Below are 14535 nucleotides of genomic sequence, written 5' to 3' on the forward strand. Positions count from 1 at the left end.
AGAAGATAGAGAGCTTTTCATGGCAAAATCTTTTTACTCATAGAGAACTTCCATCTCAGAACGTTGAGACAGTTTGCATAAATTCCTGGCCTCCCTTATAGTGACCCTCATACCTTATTTGTTGAATGAAAAGTAATGTCAGCTTTGCATTTCCTGGCTACTGGCTCCTTCTAGAGACTGATATGTCTCTAGATATGTTAATTCTTTTCTGGAGGCCATAATTGCCTACATGCTTTGCTACATCTGAGTAGGAAAGGAGGGAGGTGGAAAACTGCTTCTATGACGAAGCAGCAATTGCACTCATTTGGGGTTAGTTTCTTCAAAGGGCGAGGAAACCATATACTGAAACTGCAAGCATTATTTCAGTCTCAATGTTCAGGTGTGCTGTACCATGTCTTACTGTTGAAGAATGTGGTGATCAAGTCTTCTGGTTCCTGCCTTGATATTCAAATTAATGCAGCATCTTCTGAGTACATTTTTGGCTGGGATCAATAGGTCAGAGTTCTGCTGAGCATGTGCTGAAACCAATGAGCCTCTCAGTGGTATAACAGTGTCTTCATAGCATTGAGCAATTAAGTGTACCAATTCTGTTCTATGATTGTCAGTGTAATGGTTACCCACTGTTGCCCTGCTGCTAACTCTGTTCTTATATCTTTGTATTTCCTATCTGTGCTTAATGCTTCACTTGGGTATTTATAGAATGGACAATTGTGTGCTTCTGAAAATGTAGTGTTTCACGTTGGATCACATTGTCAGCTTCCTTCTCCTTGCTCAAGGTCTTTGTTGTGTGCTACATGTTGTAAAACATTTGTGTCTGGAACTGTCTTCCCTAACTGCATGAGGTGCCTGTGGAAATGGAAGAGAGGGGTGGAGGGGAGAGACCTGAGGATGGGAAAGTGTCTCCTACAATTGCTGCATCCCAGAGAGTTTGGTCAGTGCAATAAATCTTCATCCAGGAGTTATCTGGTAGGTGTGAAGCTGTTTACAGAGTAATTAGTGCCATTTCATAGTTAAGGACACTCAGTGTGTGTTTTCATGGGCTGATACATTTTATTATGTGATTTTGATTTCTTTTCTTCTTTTTCAGGTACTGAGGTCATAGGTGCCTCACAAGAAGATAATTTAGAAGTTAAGGATGTTTAAGAGAAGGAAGAGAGGAGCAGATAGGATGGGGAAGATTGGAGGGAAACAAAAGTTAAAAAATATATATGAACACTTTTTATTTTAACAGAATCAGAAATATATGTATAACACAACTTCAAATAACTAGGGCTAGAAAAACATTGTTTTCCATAACGCTCATAATAGGACAAAAGCCTTGGTTTCTTATTACTTGTATATAATTGCTTTGTTTTATTTGCATCAATAAAGCATTGTATTGTAAAACACATAAAGCTTTCTTTATCACACTGCTAGGGAACTGAAGTGATGGGAGTTCTACATTCACCATTGTAATAAACAAATTGCATAACTAAGACAAATGTTTTCCTATTTTATTTGGTTTAATGTACTAAAGTCTGAAGAGCTGGGGTATAATGTATGTTATGCCTCATAGTAGACCAACAGAGATTTTGCAGAAATTGTTGTTAATGCTAATTTACTGTGCAGTTTAAAAATTAAAGGGGCAGTAATAAGATTTTACACAGTTGAACATGTGTTTATCTGTGTAAAAACAAGGTTTGATTGTTGCCCCTGTGAACTTTGCTAAAAGTATGCATGCTGACAGCTCATGTACTTTCAGTGCACTGGTTGTGAGTGGTGTTGGGGGCGAGGTTGGACTGGGGATTTTATTTAGAAATCTCTGTACATACATTAGGGTCTGTGGTTTGCACCTGCTGCAATATAGATGCAAAGTCCACCCATTCTTTGTACCCACTTTGTGAGCACTTGACCCAAATTTTCCAAGGTAAATTCCATTCTCTGCAGGGATTAATTATTGCCATCTAAATAGATATGACAGAGATCAGCTCTGAAAATCCCCTTTTTTTGTCTGAAAAAGTCTTGCAGTTACTTGTTTCTACTTTATTATGGGCTTAACTTAATTTCATGCTTTGTCCGTTTTTAGTATTTAGTACAAATATTTTCAATATATCGCTTTTCAATACATTTATGTATAAACTGTTTTTATTGAACTTTCAAAATATGCAGCACATAAAATACAGTGAGGAAGAGTGTTTTTGATTCTTCCTCACAATATCAATTCCAATGATAAACATACTCAACTGTTACCCCCCTTGGGCCAGTCCAGTGAGATAGGGGCATTACTGTCCTTGGTCTACATGAATCTGCTCCGAGTAGGCTGAGGAGGTATCCAATCAATCATTCAGCACGAGACTGCGAGCTCAATGGGAAAGGTGCTGAATATAAGGATTCCAGACATTGAGGAATGCTTGACGTTGACGTGGGGCGCCGCGAGAAGCCAGTCTTTCTATCGTCATCATTGCACGAAAGTGATTTCTCCAGGCTCAAAAGGATGGTGCATTAGAGGACCGCCATACCAGTAATATTGTTTTCTTCCCCACTAAACTAGCTTTTTGTAGTAGGAAGTGTGAGCCAGGATCTCGTATTCAAATAGGGGGGCTACACCCAAATAAAAGCCACATAGGGGAAATGGGAAAGGCCACATCCAATAGATCTGCCATGTAATCGGCCACTTTGCGTCAGAACCTGCGGACAGGGGGGCAGGTCCAGAAAACATGAGATAGAGTGCCTTCAGCTAGGTTACATCGGGTGCAGGTGGCCGAGGGGGCTATGGTCAATTGGTGTGCCACGTGGGGAGACACATAGGTACGACAAAGAAATTTAAATTGGAGCTCCTGATAATACATATTGGTAGAGATCCTGGCTATGCGCCTAAAACTCACCTGTAAGATAATATTCATAATTATAAAGTCCCCATCATGATTCCAGCGGGTTACCAAATCAGAACAAATATCAACCTGTGCCCACCGCTGAAGAGTTTTATAATAAACAAAGAGGGGACCAGGGCACGTTCAAAATGGAACAGGTTGTCTAAAGCTGTGAACACCGAAGAGCACTTAGTGGTCGCAGGTAGGGACCCAATATACTGGTGCATCTGTATATATGGGAAAGTATGGTTTACCCCCAAACCACAGAGGCTGCGAAACTCCGTGAAATCTAAGACTACACCATCCCTCGAGAGCACCTGTCCCAAGAAAGTGATTCCCCGTGATGCCCACGCCCAAAATTCCCCAGACTGGGATCCCGAGGGAAAGTCAGCATTTCCCACAAGAGGGAGAAAATAGGTGCATATATTTGAAATTTGTAAGAGCTTAGTGAGACGTATCCAATTCTGCCTTACAGGTTTAGTAAGCACTGTTTGCGTTAAAAAAGGCGGGATAGAGCCAGGCCCTGATTGTAGAACGTACGAGAGGGCCAGGGGATATATTAAGGCACGGTCCTCCATCAACGGAGTATGATAGGAGGTGCCCAAAAGCCAGTCGTGGAGTATCCGCAGGTTGCAGGCTAGATTGTAGAGGGCTAAATTAGGAACCCCCAGACCCCCCTCACCCCAACGATTTTTCAACCACATGGAGGGAAGTCTAGATTTCCCACCCTGCCAGAGAAAACAGCGCAGGATACCATCCAGTTGGGCAAGATCTTTCCTCTTCACCAACAAGGGCAGATTTTGCAAAAGATAGAGCCATTTCGGAAGGATGGTCATCTTAAATAAATTGACCCGTCCCCCAATGGAAAGAGGAAGAGATCTCCAAGTAGTCAAAGTATCTCTAGTTTGCCGGAGTAACCGTGGAATATTCGCCTGGTAAGTCAGCTCTGGATCCGAGGGGATATATACTCTTAAGTAATGAAGATGATCTCCCACCCATTCTAAGGGAAATAGACCTGGCCAGTGATCCCGCAAGGTGGCTGGGAATGCTAATGAGGATTTAGACTCATTTAATCTCAACCCCGAAAAATCCCCAAAGCACCCTATCTGTGATAGCAGCAGAGGAAGAGAGGAGTGTGGAATGGTAATGAAAACTAATAAATCATCCATGAAAGCTACACATTTAAAGATGCTAGATCCCATGCGGATGCCTCTTATTTATTTATTTATTTAATGGTTTTTATATACCGACGTTCATCCAAGATATCACGTCGGTGTACAATGAACAGAAACATTACGCCAGAGGCGTTTGACAAGGAACGAGAAGGCATATATATACATTAAACTTGAGTGAGTACCATAGTATAGGAGAATTGCAAAATATATATGATATTTAACAGAAAAAAATATATATGATATTTAACAGAAAAACAATGCTATATAGTATATACAAGATAAACAATGCTAGATAATATATACGGGAGAAGGAATAATGAGAAGAGGTGGGAGTGAAGTGGGGGTGGGGCCGAAAGCTGGGACTATTGGGGGGGGGGGGAAAGGGACAGGGTGTAGGAGGAAGGAATGTGGGGATAGGGAGTTGGCTAGGGGGTATGAAGGGGGAGAGGCAATGACAAGGTAAGAAGAGGGAAGTTAGAGGTCGAAATGAGGATATTAGGAGTAAGCCTGTGAGAAAAGCCACGTTTTGAGGTTTTTTTTTTAAAGTTTTTCGGGCATAGTTCTTGGCGCAGATCTGCAGGCATTGAGTTCCAAAAGACAGGACCCGCTAAGGAAAGCGCTCGGGCTTTGGAGGAAGCGAGATTGGTGAGTTTAGGAGAGGGTGTGCGTATAGTGGCTAGGTATTGGTTTCTGGTTGGTCTGGAGGATGAGTGGAATTGGAGAGAGTCTTTGAACCAGTTCATGTCAGGGTTATGTAGTGCTTTGTGAATGATTGAGAGGGTCTTGTATTGGATGCGGGAGGATATAGGTAACCAGTGAAGCTCTTTTAATACAGGAGTAATGTGTTCGTTGCTGCGAGTATTGGTGAGGATTCGGGCAGCAGTGTTTTGCAGAATTTGTAGGGGGTGGATGGCGTTCTTGGGTAACCCTATGAGGAGAGAGTTACAGTAGTCAATTTTGGAAAAGAGCATAGTTTGTAGGACAGTGCGAAAGTCAGAGAAGTGAAGGAGGGGTTTCAGTTTCTTTAGGGTGTGTATCTTGTAGAAGCATTCTTTAAGTGTTGAGTTGATGAATTTCCTGAAGCTAATTTGATCGTCTAGTGTGACTCCTAGGTCCCGAATCTGTTTGGAAAAGGAGATGTGGGGTGGAAGCATGTGATGTAGGGAGAGGGTGTGGGAGTGGGTTGTGGGGGTGATAAGCATAAATTCAGTTTTTGTGGAGTTAAGGGCAAGATGGATGCTGTTTAAAAGTTTGTTGATTGATTGTAGAGTGGCTTCCCAAGTGTTGAGGGCTTTAGGTAATGAGTCAGTGATAGGGATGAGAATTTGTACATCATCTGCATATAGAAAATGTGGGCGCTTGAGATTGGATAGAAGTTGGCAGAGCGGTAGGAGGTATATATTGAAAAGTGTAGATGACAGGGAAGAGCCTTGAGGGACACCTTGGTTTAGTGGGATTTATTTAGACTCATAGTTTCCAATTTTAACTTCGAAGTTTCTGTTACAGAGATAGGAACTGAACCAGGTGTGTGCAAGTCCAGTTATACCAATTTCAGTAAGACGCTGGAGGAGGATACTATGGCTGATGGTGTCAAAAGCTGCCGAGATGTCTAAGATGGCCAAGATATAGGACTGTCCTTTATCTAGACCTTTGATGAGGTGATCAGTTAAGGATAAGAGGAGGGTTTCAGTACTATGGAATTTACGAAAACCTTATTGGGAGGGAGAGAGGATTTGATGGTTATCTAAGTAATCGGTGAATTGCCGATTGATGGTTTTCTCTAATATTTTTTAGATGAACGGTAAATTAGAGATGGGGCGGTAGTTGGATAGATTAGTGGGGTCGAGCTTAGGTTTTTTTTAGAATGGGCTTTACTATTTCTTGTTTAAGTGGGCTGGGTACTACTCCTACTTTGATGGATGTGTTAATTATGTTGGCAATGGGTTGGGCTATTAAGTTAGATATGGTAATGAGAAGTTTTGTAGGGATAGTGTCTGAGGGGTGGTATGATGGCTTGGCTTTCTTAAGTAAGGATTCGATTTTGAGAGCCGTGGTGAGCTCCAGTGATGTGAGGTTTGTGGGGGGGGGGCTTTCTGTGGGGAGTGTAGGGTGGATGGGAAGCATGTTAGCAGTTTATTGGTTTTGTCATGGAAAAATGTTGCCAGATCCTCACATTTAACTTTGGCTTCTTTTTCTGGAATGGCAGCTGGGGTTGTTTTAGTGAGGGTGGTGACGTATTCGAAGAGGGCTTGTGGATTGAACTGATATTGGTGAATTTTTATGGCATAGAAATTTTTTTGGCAAAAAAACAATAAAGGGACAACCTTATGCCGTGGAAAGATTTTATTAATATATTCAATTAAAGCGCCCGATTCCGGCCGAGTTTCGCCAATTAAGGCTGCATCAGGGAATGACTTCTGATGACAGAGAAACTACATAGACATACTCTTACGTGGTAAGAAAGTGTCAAGCCAAATTTTGGTCTTGATCATGCAGACAACTCTCTCTGCTTCACAAACTGACAGTATCAGTGTAGATTCTATAATTATTCAGTTCCCTCTCAAGTGTGTTGACAGATTTTACCTTCTATATCACAGCCTCTCCACAGCTAGCACCGCGAGGAGCAATCTTTTTGCATTTGAGAGGCTGTGATATAGAAGGTAAAATCTGCCAACACACTTTTGAGAGGGAACTGAATAATTATAGAATCTACACTGATACTGTCAGTTTGTGAAGCGGAGAGAGTTGTCTGCATGATCAAGACCGAAATTTGGCTTGACACTTTGTAACCACGTAAGAGTATGTCTATGTAGTTTCTCTGTCATCAGAAGTCATCCCCTGATGCAGCCTTAATTGGCGAAACTCGGCCGGAGTCGGGCACTTTAATTGAATATATTAATAAAATCTTTCCACGGCATAAGGTTGTCCCTTTGTTGTTTTTTGCCTTGGCTACGTGGGACCGCCTTCCGATTTGTAGAAGTTTTTTTGACATTATCTAGCATGTCTCTATAGATGTGTAGGGAAGACTTGTATCGCGCAAGGAGAGTGGGGGTACGTTCTCTGCGCCAATTCCTTTCAGCTTTTCTAAGATTGTGTTTCAACTCTTTAAGTTCTGGTGAGAACCAGGGTTTTCTAGAGTTGATTTGGGATTTAAGTTGTTTTGATTGCAGGGGGCAAACCCTATTGGCAACTATGCATGTGTGGTTGTTCCATGATGAAAGGGCGGTGTCAGCACTTGAGAGATCTAGGTTGTCGAGAGTGTTAGCAAGGGCCTGGATGAGGTCAACCCTTTTGCATGTTTTTCTGAAGTGAATGGTACTGTGAGAGTCTTATGTCTGGTGTATGTTGTATTATGAGCAGCAACGGTTCCAATTGTAAAATAAAGAGTAAAGGGGACAAGGGGCACCCCTGCCTGGTGCCTCGCATCTCAGAAATGGCTCCGATAATGCACCATTGGCTGTAATAAGTGCTTGCGGAGTCGAGTACAATAATTGAAGGGCCTGAAGGAAAAAACCTTCAAATCCCATTTTGTGCCGTATATAGAATAGATAGCCCCACTCCACCCTATCAAACGCTTTTCGGCATCAAACTTAATGGCCAAATAGGGACTAGACATCTGTTGGTTCATAGTCATTGCTGTCAATACTCGGCGTATATTAGCAAGGGTGTAGCGCTGGCGCACAAATCCGACCTGGTGATCACTGATAAGGGTAGGAAGAAAAATAGTCAGTTGATCAACCAATATCTTAGCCAATAATTTCTGGTCATAATTGAGCAGAGTTATCGGCTGATAAGATTCTGGCAACAGGGGGTCCTTTCCCACTTTGGGAATGAGGGTAATATGGGCCAAATTTGTGTTAATGGGAAAGGAGCCCTGATCTACAAGTACTGTGAACATTGAGGTCAGGGGGCCTGTTAATTGTCCCTCTAAAACAGGGGTCAGGAACCTTTTTGGCTGAGAGAGCCATAAACGCCACATATTTTAAAATGTAATTCCATGAGAGCCATACAATATGTTTAAAACTAAATACAAGTAAATGTGTGCATTTTATGTAAGATCCCACTTTTAATGTACAATAAGTCTCTGAAAATATTACACCAGGCCTTAAGACACCAATACATCTCCTATTAGGAAAACGGACCAAGTCAGGCTGCTATAGAGTCCTACACAGAAACAACACGCCAGCAGAAAACCTCACCTGAATCACGTGCTGTCCCTCACCTAACATAGAATAAAGAGACCAAAACGCATAACAAGAAGCATGCAGAAAAAACTGAATTGGAAACTGCAACAAGCCAGAGACTCTGTATGCAGTGTAACAAAGGAAAAAAGAAACATCACCCATCCTTATAAAACAAATCAAGAAATATAAAATCATCAGCAGTAAAACTGTACTAACAAAAAGAACATATTTCGAAACAGCTGATGAGAGGAATATCCAATAATTAAAACTCATATAAAACATTTCCAGATACCAACAAAATATTTCAAAATAGCAGACACAAAGATCCAGTAATGAAAAATAATAAGGATACAAAAATTTTTTTGCTCTGCATACCTGGGAACGTTTGATATCCAGGTGTCCTGAGATTGTTCTGAATTAGCAGGAGGTGGGGTGGTTTGCTTGGAACTTTCTCCTCTCTCAGTCACATACCAGCGCTCTCTCTCACACTGGCTCTCAATGACACACCTATACACACATGCTCTCAGTACTCACATATACACATGTTTTTTCTCACTCACTTATATAGGCTCTTAATTACACATTTACACACATGCTGTCTATCTTTTCACGCTTACACACACACACAGGCTTTCAATCACATAAATACATGCTGTCTTTTTCTCTCACACACAGACTCTCATTCACATGCTTACAAACATGTCCTCTCTTTCTCTCATTTACACACAGGCTCTCAATCACATACTCACATGCTCCCTCACCTAAATCAGCTCTCAATCACACACAGACACACATGGTCTCTCTCTCTCATTTAAACACAGGCTCTCAATCACATACTCACATGCTCCATCACCTAAACCAGCTGTCAATCAGACACAGACACACATGATCTCTCTCTTACTTATACACACAGGCTCTTAATCATACATACACATGATTTCTCTCACACACAAAGGATCTCAATCATACACACATACTCTTTCACACAAACAGGTTTTCAATCACAAACTTACACATACAGGTTCCCAATGGTAAACTTACATTCATGCTCTCTCTCTCTCACAGGCAGGCTCTCAATCACAGACATACTCTCTTTCACATACACAGGCTCTCAATCATTCACATACATGCAATCTCACTCACACACACAGGATCTCAAACACACACGCTTGCTCGCTCATTCACTCTCTCTCTCCCCCACCCCCACCCCAGGAACTCGCGGCAGCAGCAGCCTCCTCCCAACACTAACCTCCTTTATTTTCAGCCCTCGCGGAGGCGGAGTCCCATCGGCCGCGGTTGAAACTCTTCATTTTCCTCCGAGCCGCGCTGCAGTCTTCTTCCCACAAGCGTGGCCTCTTCTTCTCGCGCAGGCACCCGATGCTCACCACTTCCTCTTCCGGGCCGCGGGAAGAAGAGAGCACGCCGGTGCCGCTCAGCACCGGCGTGCTCTCTTCTTCCCGCGGCCCGGAAGAGGAAGTGGTGAGCATCGGGTGCCTGCGCGGGAAGACTCCCGCGCAGGCACCCGATGACTCCAGCGCTGGCACCCGGCTGACTCCAGTCGTGCCGCTGCCGGCGTGCTCTCTCCTCCTCCTCCCCCCCCCCCCGCGGCCCGGAAGAGGAAGTGGAGAGCATCGGGTGCCTGCGCGGGAAGAAGAGACCACACTAGCGTGGTTTCTTCTTCCGCGCAGGCACCCGATGCCCACCACTTCCTCTTCCGGGCCGCGGGGGGGGGGAGGAGGAGAAGAGAGCACGCCGGTGCCGCTGACTCCAGCTGTCCCGCCGCGTTCCGCCCGGGCTGACAGCATTTTAAGCCCGGGCGGCGGAGGACCGGGGAGCAGCTGGGTCAGTGGGGAACCGCGAAGTGTGGCGACACTTGTCTGCGAGCCAGATGCAGCCCTCAAAAGAGCCATATCTGGCTCGCGAGCCATGGGTTCCCGACCCCTGCTCTAAAAGCTTAAAAAACTCCGCCGTAAACCCATCAGGCCCCTGGGTCTTAAAGTTTTTAGAGTGCTGAATGGTGAGGCGTACTTCTTTTTCTGTTATGGACATATTGAGTGAGTCATGTTGTTCCCTAGTTAAACAAGGAAGAGATAGACTCTCACAAAAGTGATCACAGGCTTCGGGGGACCAGCCTTCTGATGTGTATAGTGACAAGTAAAAAGCTCTGAAACACTTTAAAACCGAGGGAGTGTCCTTCACCACCTGAGTAGATGATTTGCGCAGCTCTAGGATGAATCTACTCACATGGGAAGAACTAATAAGATTAGACATCATCTTCCCTGCTTTATTGCTGTATTGATAGAGCTTGAATTGATAATAAAGATGACTCTTTTTAGCCCGTTAATGGAGGAGGGAATTGAGGGCATGTTGTTGTGACAAATAGTCGGCCCAGGCTTCATCTGTGTCCAGTCTGAACAGCCGAAATCGAGCCTTGCGGACATGAGAGCTAAGGGTCAGAATGCGCTGATTAAGAACCTTCTGGCGGTGAGAGACATAGGAAATTATTTCTCCCCTCAAGACCGCCTTTGCGGCATTCCAAAACAAAATAGGTTGAGGTTCATGGGTCTGGTTATTTATTTATTTATTTAGAAACTTTTATATACCGGTATTAGTGGGGACATCATATCGGTTCACATAATAACTTAAAGCTTGGAAAATACATTTCAACAGGGAGAATGTAACTGGGCGGGGGGTAAAACAATAGGCAGTAGGAAGGATAGAGAAAACAAGAAAGTCATAACCAGAGAAAAAACAATTTACAATTTACAATGATAGTCTCCTTAATATAAGGAGAGGGCGGTTAAGGTTAAGGGCTGCATAATCTGCCCATTTAGCCTGAACTAAATCCTGAAATTTCTCATCCTGGGCTAGAAAATATGGGTATCGCCATATTCTGGGAGAGGCCATTTGATCCAAAAATTTACAATCAACCCACACTGGGGCATGGTCGTAAATCACAATGTTATCAATGCCCACTTCCAACACACGATTAAAAGCGTGGTAACTCATTAGAAAGTAATCAAGCCATGAGAACTATGCATGCGCCCGCAAAACATGAGTAAAATCACGTTCTGTCGGGTGGAGAGTTCGCCAAACGGCTAATAAATGCAGAGTATTTTCCAGCATCAAGGGGCCCCTAACCATGCCTGGCTCCTGTCTACGGCTTTGAGAGGCATCTACCTGAGGATCGCAAATGTTATTAAAATCTCCCCCCACTATTAAAGTGTCTGTCAAATATGGGATTAAATGAGTGTAAAGTTCCCTGAAAAACCGGGGATCATATGTATTGGGCGCGTATACGTTACAAAGCACCACCATGTGATGAAAAAGCTCAGTAACCAGGATCAGAAAGCGGCCCTGGGAATTCTTTATTTCCTTGCAAATTTTGACAGGGGATCATATGTATTGGGCGCATTGTTTGTTAAACAAAATCGTGACCCCCGCAGACCGAGAAGTGGCCGAAGCAAACTTTACATCCCCTGCCCAAGTGCGACTGAGCTTCGCATGCTCTAGGTCAGTGAGATGTGTTTCTTGTAACAAGGCCACAGCTGCCATTTTTTTCTTCAAAACGGAAAGCACCTTAGAGCGTTTAATGGGAGAAGTAAGTCCACAAACATTCCAGGAAATAAAGCGGTTGGAACTACTCATCATACCAGAAAAAGGGTAAAATCCATAAGTTCCAGCATCGTACCATCATGATGGAGACCCTCCCAGCTGAGGTCTCCATCCGATCCACTCCCAGCCAACCCCACTCAGAGTAAAAGGACAATACACCCATCTCACCCGCCGGCCCTCCATTACGTACTCTCCTTTCCCCCCTCCTTTTCCCTTCCCCCCATCCCCAGCCCACAGAGACCCCGTGTCCTTGCCCCACTACCCCACTACCCCCCTAGTCCCCGCTCCCTCACCCCCATTCTCCCCCATCCCTCCCAATTTAACCGGAGACTCCAACCCCCTTAACCCTATCATCTGTACCGTATCAGCCTCCAACTAAGGAAGGCGCGGAGATCCGTCATTGATGTGTCCAGGATCCCACCCCTACAATAATTGAACACAGACAGCATCCATAATAAAACAGGAAAACAAATTCCAAGGTAGATGCACAATAGGAGGGATTCAAACTAGCAGGTACTCAAATGCCTTTATCACAACCCCTAAGAAGGCTAAAAGAGAGAGAGAAAAAAGTTCCGGGGTGTTACGAGGAAAGCACCCCCTACCTTTAGGTGGTATAGTAGTGTATGTCGTCCAGAAAAAGATCCAGAGACAAATATGTTAAGTACAAATGATTGTAACTTAACCCCACAGAAAATTCATTTAAAAAACCCCCACATGGCACTAGCAACTCCACCAACATAAAGTCCAGCATATATCTTAGAGAACCGAGGCAGAGCCTCTCCTATACAGTCCCAGATGCCAGTCCATAGCCAGGTAGGGTTTCATAAAGGTAGTAAGGCACACAAAAGGAAAAAAAAACAACCCAGGCCATCAACCGAAGAAGTAAGACCATGAACTTTAAACTCGAAATAACACCTCCAGATTGGGCTAGTCTGACAGAGGATCAGAACAGGACTACTCCAACATGTAGCAACAGGAGCTTTCAAACAAAACTGCTGGTCTCAAACGATGAAAATAAACATAGCCCACAGAGGGAAAGAACATGAGAACTGAGGCCACTTTAGCACTGAATCCAGAGTGGCAGGGAATAAGCTGCATTTTGGGAGCCTTCACTCGCAGCACAGGGTCACTTATCCATTTTGTCTACAAAAGCCTGTACTGTCTCGAAGAAGTGAGATTTGTCCGCGTGCCAAATCCATAGCCGGGCTAGAAACAGCAAGGAGAATTTCACTCCTTTGTTGTGCAGGGCAGTACAGAGTGGGGCAAATCCATGGCGAGCCGCGGATAGCTGACACCGAGGCGGAGAAATCCTGAAATACCTGAATGGGATGGCCTTGATAGTGAAACGCCGGCTTAACATGGGTAGCACGCCATATTTCAGTTTTGTGCGCTGAGTTTAAAAGTTTTGCTATTACCAGCCTCGGTTTCCCTGAGTCCGCGTTCTTCGCCCGAGCCTATGGGCACTCTCCACCACGAGCTTCCCCTACAAATGAGAGAGTGCAAGCACTTCTGGAAGCCAGTCAGTTAAAAGAGTAAACAAAGACCTCTCCTCAATGTCTTCAGGGAAACCCATGAACCTAAGGTTATCCTGCTGGCTCTATTTTCAAGCTTGTCTATTTTACTTTGCATTGCCTTCAGGGTTTTATCTCTGGCTGCTGTATTTGCAGTGCAAGCGGCTGCTCCATCTTCCAGCCCTGAAATCCGGTTTTCTACCTGTTCCAAACAGGGCTGCAGCGCGGTTATTTGGTCTCTTTCCTCCCCCAGCTGGTCAGTGATCTGTGTCCATTTCTCATCCAGTGCCTCCTGGATCGCCTCTTTAATATCGGCGATCGTGACAGCCGAGGGGGAGAGGGAAGAGTCGCTGTCGCTTGCGGCCGCCATTTTGGAATCGGTCGTTTTCAATTTTTCCTTCTCCCATTTCCCTCCTTTCGTGGTCATCCCGGGTGAAAATTTTGGCAAATATCGGGTTGTGGACATAAACGCTGTCTCCCTCAGTGCTTGATCTCAAAAAAGGGTGGTAAACATGGTCCAATGAGCCACGATGGGTGGAGCAGGTCCTTCTGGCTCAACATATCAAGTGATCTCTTCAATACATTTATAAATAATCTGGAAAGGAATACGAGTGAGGTAATCAAATTTGCAGATAAGAACATAAGAACATGCCATACTGGGTCAGACCAAGGGTCCATCAAGCCCAGCATCCTGTTTCCAACAGTGGCTAATCCAGGCCATAAGAACCTGGCAAGTACCCAAAAACTAAGTCTATTCCATGTTACCGTTGCTAGTAATAGCGGTGGTTGTTATCTAAGTCAACTTAATTAATAGCAGGTAATGGACTACTCCTCCAAGAACTTACCCAATCCTTTTTTAAACACAGCTATACTAACTGCACTAACCACATCTTCTGGCAACAAATTCCAGAGTTTAATTGTGCGTTGAGTGAAAAAGAACTTTCTCCGATTAGTTTTAAATATGCCACATGCTAACTTCATGGAGTGCCCTCTAGTCTTTCTACTATCCGAAAGAGTAAAAAACCGATTCACATCTACCCGTTCTAGATCTCCATATTAGGAGCTACCACCCAGGAAAAAGATCTGGGCATCATAGTGGATAATACATTGAAATTGTCTGCTCAGTGTGCTGCGGCAGTCAAAAAAGCAAACAGAAAATTAGGAATTATTAGGAAGGGAATGGTGAATAAAATGGAAAATA

At 44.0% G+C, this 14535-nt stretch overlaps 1 protein-coding gene across 1 annotated transcript in view; it reads left to right on the forward strand.

The window, feature by feature from the left end:
* The window catches only part of CAMKMT (calmodulin-lysine N-methyltransferase), a 785377-nt gene that overhangs the window by 91695 nt on the left and 679147 nt on the right, over positions 1 to 14535 (forward strand).

This window comes from Rhinatrema bivittatum, chromosome 3 (assembly GCF_901001135.1).
Source record: "Rhinatrema bivittatum chromosome 3, aRhiBiv1.1, whole genome shotgun sequence".
NCBI classification, from domain to species: domain Eukaryota; kingdom Metazoa; phylum Chordata; class Amphibia; order Gymnophiona; family Rhinatrematidae; genus Rhinatrema; species Rhinatrema bivittatum.